We start from the raw sequence: 11274 nt of genomic DNA on the forward strand, positions 1-11274 counted from the left end.
ATTAATTTCTCACCCTCATGTCATTCTACACCCGTAAGACCTTTGTTCATCCTCAGAACACAAATTAAGATATTTTTGATGAAATCCGATGGCTCAGTGAGGCCTCTATTACCAGAAAGACAATAAACACTATCAGTGCCCAGAAAGCTACTAAAAACATATTTTAAAACAGTTTATGTGACTACAGTGGTTTAACCTTAATGTTATGAAGCGATGAGAATACTTTTGTGCACCAAAAAAAAAATAAATTATAATCTAGTGTTAGCGTCAGTTCTGGCAGGTCACGTCAGTCAAGCTTGCATCACCTGACTCCCAGGTGACTTGCGTCTACCTATAGGAATACGATGCCTATCACAGCATCTATATATAAGCTCCTCAGTATTATCAGCAGCTATTGCATTCTCAGGAGCAAATTATATGGCGAATTAGACAGGCAAACAGCATCATCTCACTAGGATTGAGCAATCGGGAATTTAGCGAGAGGGATTCGTGGAGTTCACCTCTCATACACGCGAATTCGCAGCATTGATCATAAACCAACTGACTGGAAATGACTGAGTTAACATTAGCATTGCTTCTCGCATCGCTGCAATTAGACATGGACCCGCAGTTCAGATGGATCTGCACTCCCCGCATGAAGAAACGTTTCAAGAGAAGATCAAACATCCACTTCGGCTATTTCACTCAACTTCATCTCTGAATGTTTCCACGAAGCTAAGCTAAGTTCCTTTTAATGCTCATTGGTTTAAAGCTAACTCATGCTGTTGTTAAGCTATCAGTGTTGCTTAGGCTTCTAGTCCTTCTCAGTAAAATTGTTTTTGCAAAGCTTTTGCGATCGTATTTGGCGATGTGCGTTACTTATCTGTTGTCGTGGCAACCGGCTCGATCGCTGTGCACGCTTATCGGGTCGCTTTCGTTTGTATAGCAACATACACGCTGGTCGGATCGCCTGTGTTTAGCGCTATACATCGCAGATTCAGGCAGCTTGCAGTAGAGACAGAAAACAACTATTCATGGTGCAAACGGATTTTCTGCTGTGGCGCAGCACATAGTAAACATCGTTTTTCTCAAAGCTATAGTGCATTGGAAACGCTCGTTCTTAAAGGTTTAACAGTTAGTTGCTTTTGGAACAAGCCGTTCTTAAAGCTACATTGCTATTGAAAACGCTCCTTCTTAAAGCTATAGTTGCTATTTAGAACAAGCTGTTCTTAAGGCTATCTAGCTGCTATGGAAGGCAAAAATATAAGAGAGAAAAAAAAAATTATTTTTTTTGCTTGTTACCGAAGCTCTAGTGTCATTGCTGCATATTATAAGCACATACTGTGAGGTTTCTATTCAACCCTAACAACATCGAACTTGATCCCGTAGGAGTGTGAAATCATGGGAGTCGTCATCTTCACTTTCACAGCCGAAGGAATCAGCCCGACTGGAGCAGAAATTGTTCATGATGAGGAAGCACTGTATTCGTGCCTAGCTGCATGCTGCATCTAACTCAGAGCTATTGCTGCGGGTGTATGCTTCCCCGACCAGACTACCATAGTTTTTACTAGTCTGTGATTTACAACATGCTTGTTGTATCAGTTTGCTGCCGCTAGGGGTGTAAGCTTCCCCCAATAGGAGAAAGAAAATAAATAATAAATAAATATGTATTAGGCAATGGGTGTATGCTTCCCCGACTAGACTGCCGGTAATGGTGTAAGCTTCCCCCATTATATGTATAATATATAAAATCGCTAACTAAATGCACTACAACATGCTTGTTGTATCAGATTGCTGCCGCTACGGGTGTAAGCTTCCCCCATTCATTAATAAAAACACAACACTAGCCAGGCTCATTCCTCATTCAGGTAACTGCATTTTAAAGAAACATGCATTCAGATTTTCGCACTCAGTTTGTGTTGGGGGATTTCGGCATATGGTTTGTTTTGGGGGTTTATTGCTGCTCTCCCTGCTCTTATTCATGCTAAGCTGCATGGAGGCGCAGGGAGTTCTTGCCCAGAACAGAACCATACCGCCAATACAAACTCTATGCATTATCTATCATATTTGACGATAGTGGTCCTGACAGAAATCTAGCGTTAGCGTCAGTTCTGGCAGGTCACGTCAGTCAAGCTTGCATCAGCTGACTCCCAGGTGACTTGCGTCTACCTATAGGAATACGATGCCTATCACAGCATCTATATATAAGCTCCTCAGTATTATCAGCAGCTATTGCATTCTCAGGAGCAAATTACCCTCCTCCATCCCCAGCTCCTCCTCTCTTCAGTCAGGATGGTCTTATTATTTCCCTAATCAGACTAATTCTCGAAATATATATATTTTCATTTTTGGGTGAACTAACCCTTTAATGTTAGTAAAAATATAATTGTTCATTATTTGTTCATGTTAGTTCACAGTGCATTAACTAATGTTAACAAATACAACTTTTGATTTAAAAAAAAAAAATGCATTAGTAGCTAAATGTTGAAATTAACATTGACCAATAAGTATTGTTCATTGTTAATGTTAACTATATTAGTTAAAATGAACTTAACTATCAACCGAAACCATATTGTAAAATGTTACAAATATGTATTTACAATTTTTTTTTTTTATTATAAATGTTATACATTTTTGGAATATAATTTATTTTTCTTCACCATTAAACAAAATAAACTTTTTTTATTATTATTATTATTGTATGCCAGAATATCATATCATATGCCATAATATAATAAAATGGCTTTTCCTTTCTCTGTTTCAGAAATATAAAACATGCTTATCAAAGAAAATATGTATTCAAGTCACATTTCATTGCATGTAAGATAAATCAAGAAATTATTTAATAGTTTAAACAAAAAAAGATGAGTGTCAGGTCATTGATCCAAATGTGTCAAAGCATTTTATGTTTGTTTTTATAAGTATGACATAAGAATTCTTGCCAATATTGAACCTGGAAGCTTAAATGAGCCATTTGATCTTTTAATCAGACGAACTGTGGAGACTTTTATAGCACAGCAGCAATAATTGCCAATTGAATGGGTTTCATCATGGAAAAGATCTTCCTTACAGCTTAAATCTGCTGAAGTAGGTTTGATTCAGATCTTGTTTTCCGCACTCGAAAGCCAGACATTTACCTCATTGTCCTATTGCATGAAAAGAAAATGATTGTTTTCCCTCTTTCCATTTTCAACCTGGACCCTACCTATTTGCAATCTGACGTTCAGCTTTGGGGCAGATGTATCTGGCTGACCTTGCTGGAACTCTCATGGCTGCACTGGACTCATGAGGCATGAGCTGAACCGTGGGGAGCAGGTGGCTGGAGGAGAGCTAAGAATGATGCGTGTGCTGGGTGCAGCGCAGCCCCCTGCAATTAATCTAACATAATAACATAGATCTAATGCTGCTAATCACAGGCTGCGCTCTCCCATGAGGAGAAGGTCATCTGCCTCTGCTTTCACCTGACACTTTTTTTTTTTTTTTTTTTTTTTTTTTTGGTGAATATAGGATGGCAAAACTTCTTTTTTCATCAAAAACAGTGGTTATTAGTTTTGTTTTGTTTTGCTTTTTTTCATGCACTCCATTGACAATAGAAAGGCTGCATATGTTCTTTCAGTTTTTTCTGTTTTGTTGAATAATGAAGAGTTAAACTATTGTTTGAAAATAATAATCTTTTTTTAGTAGGCCTACTTTTGTCAGTAGTAGCCAGGGGCATGGGAAGAAGGGGTGCTGGGGTGCTGCAGCGCCCCCTGTTTTCTCAGGATTGTAAATGCAACACAATTTTTTTGTTCTGTTTCATAATTTTTAGCATTTTGAAATCTATTTGTAAAAAACACGTTTAGTGGGCTATTTAAAAAAATGTTATTTATTGTTGAATTATGTTTTTTAAAACATATGCACAGAGTGTGACATCATTTTGTGACCGTTGCAGTGTGTGTAGAAAGAATTCGTCCAGAAAGTCCACCTTCGGTATTGAGTAAGGTAGGCAGGTTTTGTGTTCATTTTTATTTCCTGTCACTGTGCAGGCTCTTTTATTGTATATGACAGTGTAAACAGCTCAATAACCCTTTTATTTAAAGTCTTTATTTATTTCCCATTGACCGGTCTGTTGTAATATGATTGCAAGCAGTACCAATAATGTCAAAAATGTGATGTGCAGTCAAATGTCCCAGTGTGTATGTTGTTTAAACAAGTGTTCTCACCGATACACTTGTTCTTTGTGGAGTTTTTTATCAACTCGATATTGTTTCTTATTCCAAAAAAACAAAAAAAAACAAAAACAGCACTCCTAACCTAAAGCATTTTCTCGTGCCCCTGGTAGTAGCTGTAGTAATTGCATGATGACGGAGAATTCAACAAAAACAGTCTTTAATCATAAATCTAACTGGGAACACGCAGGAGATCACAGGAAAAATAAGCATAGAAATCAAACACGTTACCTGACTGAGGACCCATTTACACTAGCGGGTTTTCGTTTTAAAACGGCGTGTTTTTAAAATGAAAATGATCTTCATCTACGCTCGAGTCTCCACAGACTTTCAGAAACAATCACCGTCTACACCAGGGGTTCCCAAACTTTTCAGCCCACGACCCCCAAAATAACGATGCCAGTGACTCGCGACCCCCACTATCCTCGGAGGTGGTTAACGAGTTGTGCACAAAGGCGAACACGCACTAACGCATGTTTCACACATACTCTGCAGTGCGCATTTTTTTCTGTGCCCATATTAACGGATTTCACACTGCACGCGGATGCGGTCCGGCAGTGCGTTCCAGGAGCGGTGCGTCTGCAGCAGTGCAGCGATCATTTACGCGCCGAGTCTATTTTTGCTGTGCTGCACAGCGCTGAATTAAAACGACAGCGCACTGTTCGCATTAAAATAAACATGTATTGACGCGAAAAAACTAGTAATTTCATCATAGATTCATATAGTTCAAAGTCTCTGTTACACAGTTTAAACACGGCTGCCTCGGGTAAAGCAAGGAAAATAACACCTTACCAGGCATTTAGGTGAACAAGGAGACATAAACAATAGCACTCGCCTCTGAAGGTGGAAAAACAGTTCTTTATGACCTGAGGGATTTATTGTAAAAAGATTTAAAAGGAAAGAAAAGACGAGAGTCGCCTGTTTTTGTCTATTTTAAGTTTTTTTTTTTTTTTTTTTTAAAAAACGTTTTTGATTTTAACATAAAGCTTACGTTTAAATGTTTTGCCACTTGCGTGAGCAATATATAAACTAAAGTATTACTTCAGATAAATATAAAGTAATGAAATGAATAAAACGTTTAAATATAGTGCGTTTAAACGTGAATCTATGAAATATAGTGTAGGCCTATACAAAGAGAATCGCTGTGCTGACAAGCCATATTCAGTAACAACTTTTGGATTTGAAATAAAAATAAGTAAATGTTGTGTTTGTGATACACAGCCATGGATCAGTTGCGCACTGCAAACGCGGCATATGTGAAGCGCGTGCTTCTCCGCTCTCCTCCGCTGCCTCCCTGCGTTTTCTTTTTTGATCGATATTAACCAACGTTTCATTTTGACAAAAATAATATCCAAAGCTTAAAGCCTAAAGAATTACGTGCACATGTCTTAATGTTTAACATGTTGCAGTAAACTGACCTGCTGAGCTGATGCTGTTGCTACTATGTCATTAATCTGTCGTAATCACCTCAGGAGTCACGGCCAAGCGAAAGGAAAATCGAAAGGTTGATGGCTTTTTTTTATTTGCATGGTTTTTGTTTTTAATTTAACTACTATTTTTAGTATTTTGTGACAATTATTGATAGAATATACTATTTTAATCATTTCTGGAAATCATCTCGCGACCCCTTCCTCACTGTCTCGCGACCCACCGGGGGTCGCGACCCCGACTTTGGGAACCACTGGTCTACACTACACGACCAGAAAATGCATGTCACATGACCGTTCATGCACACTGGGCATGCGCGTACAAGTGTAAACAGTTGTCTCTTGCGCATGTAGGTATCTGCAGTATTAAAAAAGCAGAGTTTAACTGCACAGTGGCTGCTAAAAATTACAACAAAGCATGCAAAGATTGCAGTTCAGTTTCCATGTTACTGTTTATACGGTCATCAAGGATATGCAGAGCGAGCGTGGGCAGCCATGCCATCATTTTCAAAATTCTCTGTTTTGGTCCATTTACACTTAAATGCAACCCCAGCATTTTCAAACTAAAATGGGCTCTGCAGCATTTTGGAAAGTCTCCATTTTCGAGGGTCGAAAACTCCAGAGTAGTGTAAATGATTGGCGTAACTGTAGCAAAAGTTCGCTTTAAAACGAAAATGCACTAGTGTAAACAGGGCCTGACAGTGGTGGAACCAGGAGAGCTGGAGACCCAGGCAGAGCTGGGTGAAACAGTAGGACCTGGAGGCCAAGAAGGAGCAGCAAGTGGCTGAGGTGGAGCCAGGGTGCCAGAGGACTGAGGTGGAGCCGGAAGAAAGGAGGAGCCTGACAGGGCCAAAGGGGTGGAAGGAGATACAGTCGGAGAGTGACGACTGACCAAGGTGGAGCCGAGGGAGCGAGGTGGAAAGGTGGATCCGACTGGTCAACGGGCTGAAGTGGAGTAACGGGCTCTGCGGCACGAGGTGGAGCAAGGGAATCTACACAATAAGGTGTAGCTGAAGACCAGAAGGCCCAAGGCACATCCAAATAGCAGAGCCACCAAAGGAGAAGCTGAGGGACTGAAGAGAGCCAGCAGAGGCGAGGCCAAGGAACTGGATGGTTTAGGCAGAAGGAGGCGGGAAATGGAGGCTGGGTGGGACTATCATTGATGAAGTAGACTAGGATCAGCAGCAATGAAGGAGACTTGGAGCTGGGCAGGTCCAGTGGCAATGGGAGACTTTGGGAAATAATCCTTTCCAGTTCCTCAAACAATTAAATGTAGACCAGGCACAGTTCACCCTCAGCGGAAGGAGCATGGACGGGGTCAAAGACTATAGATATAGAAAGACGGTTCACTGCTATTAGTTATGAATGGGAGAAACTGCAACACGCAATATTGCTGAATACGTCCTACCTTAAGAGTAGTAATAGAGCCAATTGCTGATTGGTAAAGTCATTGCGTCACTGCAGCTACCGTTAGAAGCTCCGGTTCCCATAGAAACCTGAGGCTCGCACTTAGAACTGCACATGCGCATTGGCTGGTCTAGCCTGAAAGAGAAGCTTTTTTTAATGCTATTTGAGCATAAGAAGCAACATTTATTGGATGGAAACACCCCTGGCAAAGTGTGGTTTTGTGTTGTCCCTTATCGGTGCAAAATTATCACAAATTAAAAATGATTCATGCCAATATTGTCCAAAACCCCACTTTTCTAGGGCGTTTCCAAACTTTTGGATGTATGTTATTTAATTTTGAGTTCACCAAGCAGTTTTTGAGATTTCAGGATTTTCCCATTCAAATAGATAGGACTTAGTCTTGGATGCCCAAAATAGCTGCCCGGAGGCATTACAAATATGGCTGCTGAGTGAACAGACTTTTCATGAAAGGGACTTTGACGGGGTTCCACTCCATGCCCTCGTACTCTACGAGAATGCCTACAGGAACGGATGGCTCTCACACCCGGAGAAGCAGAAAACTCACACAAACTTCATTGGTTATTGCATGTATTGGCAGTGTTGCTGATTTGAATGTAAGGAAGTGAACAAGATTTGAGATCAAGGGAAGTCTCCTGTGCAACCCTGATAATTACCTCCTTATAAGACTTCCCTAAGTCTGGTACTTTGAGACCACTGATCAAAGACAACAATGAGCTGGAGGTCAAAGTGAGGTGGCAAAAGAAAAATTACTTGCTCGTGTACAATGAATAAAAATTCAATCAGTTTTTTCAATCAGTTTCATTTGGTCTTTGATTTGAACAGCTGCATGTGCTTTTAACATGTAGGGCTGGTATGACATATGTCATGTATGCACAAACAATCAATGTACAGTGGCACTTCTTCTTAAGTATTTTGAATGGATTCTCAGTTGCAGGTTTTAATCTACAGCTTTTGGCAGGGATGCTTGCATGATTGGATGGGTCTTGCTCCCTGAATGACTCCACTGGAGTGATATATGGATTGGAAATGGTAATCCCATATTATGTATGAGCAAGTGAAAGCTTCACTCTGAAATAACACTGGTAATTTATTGTGCTTTCCTTTTGTTACACAAGTGCATTTTATTTCCACTTTACGAGTGGGAGGTTATCTGCATGTGTGAAAGAGTGTGGGATTTAAATAACTGCCTGTTTTTCCCTCACATTTATGTATTTTTTGTGTAATATTTTCAGCAAGGAGGTGGCCAGCCGAGAGTCCTTGATGACATTGCCTACAGCACTCTCGCAATTACCCATTTGTATGCGTCCATGTGTGAGTGTACATCTCTTGCAACAAGCTGCACTCACGTGCCTTCCCCCCATAACAGCAAGGGCACGGCTCACATTTGCTTATTGAGTTATAGGGCATTGGTGTGAGAGCATAATGGAATTTTCATTGACTTGATTTATTCCAGGTTTGATCTGTCATGAAGAAGAGGGTCATGGGACAAAGTCACTAACAAGCTACAAATAAAGGTTTAATGGAGAGACAGACTGAAGCACAGATGCTGACAACTTGGACATGGCTGCAAACAAATAAAATATTTAAAACTGTCCAAATCTAAAACTTTTTTTTTTTTTTTTTTTTTACATTTTTTATTTACTCAAGTACACTTTAGAATACTTTTAAGAGTACTTAATATGGAAATAATATGCTTTTAAATAATATACTTGAGTGTGAATCGAATGTAATGTTTTCACTTAAATGCAAGTTTATATTTGAACTAAATGAAAATTACATTTTATTAAATGCAATGTAATTTCATTATCACCAAAACTATTGTTTTTGTAATATGGTTAAAGTGTATTGCCAAATGTACTGACAAGCATTTATGGTCAACTGAAATATTCGTTATGGTATGTCATTTTTTTAAAATATATTTGTAGTTACAAATTAATAATCTTTTGTTATGCTTTAAAGAACTACACTTATTTTATCACATAGGCATACTTATTAGCAGCACCAAATTAACCAAGATGAAATTTTATATTCATAATGTCAGGTTTATGTTCTGTTTTGATGGATTTTTAGTTTGTATCATCTTGTTCTCCTTTGTTCCCCACTTTCCCGCTCTTCATTTGTTGCCATGGTTACTGACTTAGTTGCACACCTGTTTCTAGTCTGCTTTGTTATCCTGTGTTTTTAAGCCCTCAGTTTTCCTTACTACCTTGTCATGTATTGTCTTTACATTTGCAAAAGTGTTGCATTTGTTCGCCCTTTGGATACCCATCTTTGTTTTTTTGTTAAATAAATTACGTTTTGCTACATTTGGATCCACCGCTCATCTGCTTGCCTGCTCACTCCATGACACATATATTTATAGAATGCCAATTTATAACTGAGATTTTTGAAATGTGAAGGAGACATTTCCTCTTCAGTAACACTGATCCATCCATTCTCCAATCTGTTTGTCCTATGTAAGGTCACCGGGATGCTGGAGCCTACCCAGCGTCTCTGTCCCCTGGACAGATGGCCAGTCCATCACAGAGTAACTGGAGGTGACACAAGCACAAATAAATCAAACGCCAGAGAAGTTTTGAGACAAAAAGTGGAGAATGTGTGTCTGAACTGGAGATGTTGAGTCAGAGAGAACTGTGTCTGAAGTCATCAGTGATCCACACAGATCACATATCTCCACTGCATTGTTCAACACTCTGATCATCCTGCATCTGCTCGGGAAACACGACTTTTATGAAACACGTAGTTCTGTCTTTGAATTTAATTGAAATGCAGTGACATCTGGTTGCAATATGAGGAGAGGGACATGCTATTCAATATATCTAACCTGCTTAATTTATGACATACAAAGGCGCTCAAACATTGTGTTCGAAAGTCATGGATCCCGTTTGTGGGTCATCCATCAATAAAAAATTTGGAAATGTCAAAAAGATCCCTAAGCCAAAAACATGACACTTTATGCATGCTTCCTGTCAGACACACTTTTTTATTGTTTCTGTGCATTTTTATTGTTCTTTCTAGAGCACGGCTTCAAATCCAGCTGATTTCTCTGCTTTATGTTGACTGTCAGGCTGATAAATAAAATGAATTAACCTCAGATGTCCAATATGTTGCCCAAGGCTTGAGAGTGATCGGCTCTCAGTCGCGAGAAAAGTATTGGAAAGAATCGAATTTTGTGGCAAACCATCTGTCAGTAAACAAGTTACTCTGAAGCATGATAAATTTGGTAAGGTGGGTTTGTAAACAGCAGTAATGGGATTTTAAACTGCAAAAGGGTTCTTGCCCAGCCTCCGTGACCCCCTGCTATTAGACTGTCTCACTTTATGTGTGAGGGCATTATTTGGATAGACTGGTGATGTATGGGGCTTCAGTGTCATTTTCATGTTGTGGCATATGATAAAGTGGGCCAGCCTGTGGTCCAGGCCATCTCATTACATTCTCAGCTGTTGACTGAAGGTCTAAAGTACACAGTTCATAATTCTTAAGTGGCACACACCAGCACTACATCCTCAATGGCCCATTTACATTCAAACACTTGGATTATGGCTTCCTTTCATTGAGGATAGCATTGAAAATGTCCTCACATTTGTGCCATTCTCACAAAGAAATTTGCTTAGAAGTCTCATAATATACTATATAGGTCTGATGCATAGTTCTCTCTTTCTTATCTACGCAACCTGGTTCAGCTCAGTACTGTGCACCATGACAATTTCAATTTTCTTTAGCCCTCCTCCTTCCCAGCACCACCTGTCTAGATCTGCTATGTTGTTTGTCAATAAAAGCTGCTAAAATCTATTGCAAGAGTTTGCGTGATTGAAATACTGTTCTCTGAATGTTATTGCAAAACCTGACCTTTTATGTTACACATGGTTTAAATTGGTTACACTTTGGCACAACACATCACCAGAAATGTTTGAGAATATGTGTAGCTTTCTTTCAGAGCTGTAATTTCTAGTGAAAAAGGAACACTCAAAAATATAGGCTATAGTCTTTCTTTAAAAAACATCAGGCCACATATTATTTAAGAAGAAAGGCATTATGAAATATTTTTCCCATTTAGTTTTACTAGTACTAAGAGTTTTCCACCCTCAGCATAGATGTGGTTTTCTGCTCACACCATGAGCCCTATATTCCCTGCTACAGTAATGAGCTTATGGAATGATAATTGAATTCATTTTATATTTAGAGTAAATGACAGAGTTTGATGGTAAATTTTTAAGGGTTGTAGGTCATAT

This window comes from Megalobrama amblycephala, linkage group LG6 (assembly GCF_018812025.1).
Source record: "Megalobrama amblycephala isolate DHTTF-2021 linkage group LG6, ASM1881202v1, whole genome shotgun sequence".
NCBI classification, from domain to species: domain Eukaryota; kingdom Metazoa; phylum Chordata; class Actinopteri; order Cypriniformes; family Xenocyprididae; genus Megalobrama; species Megalobrama amblycephala.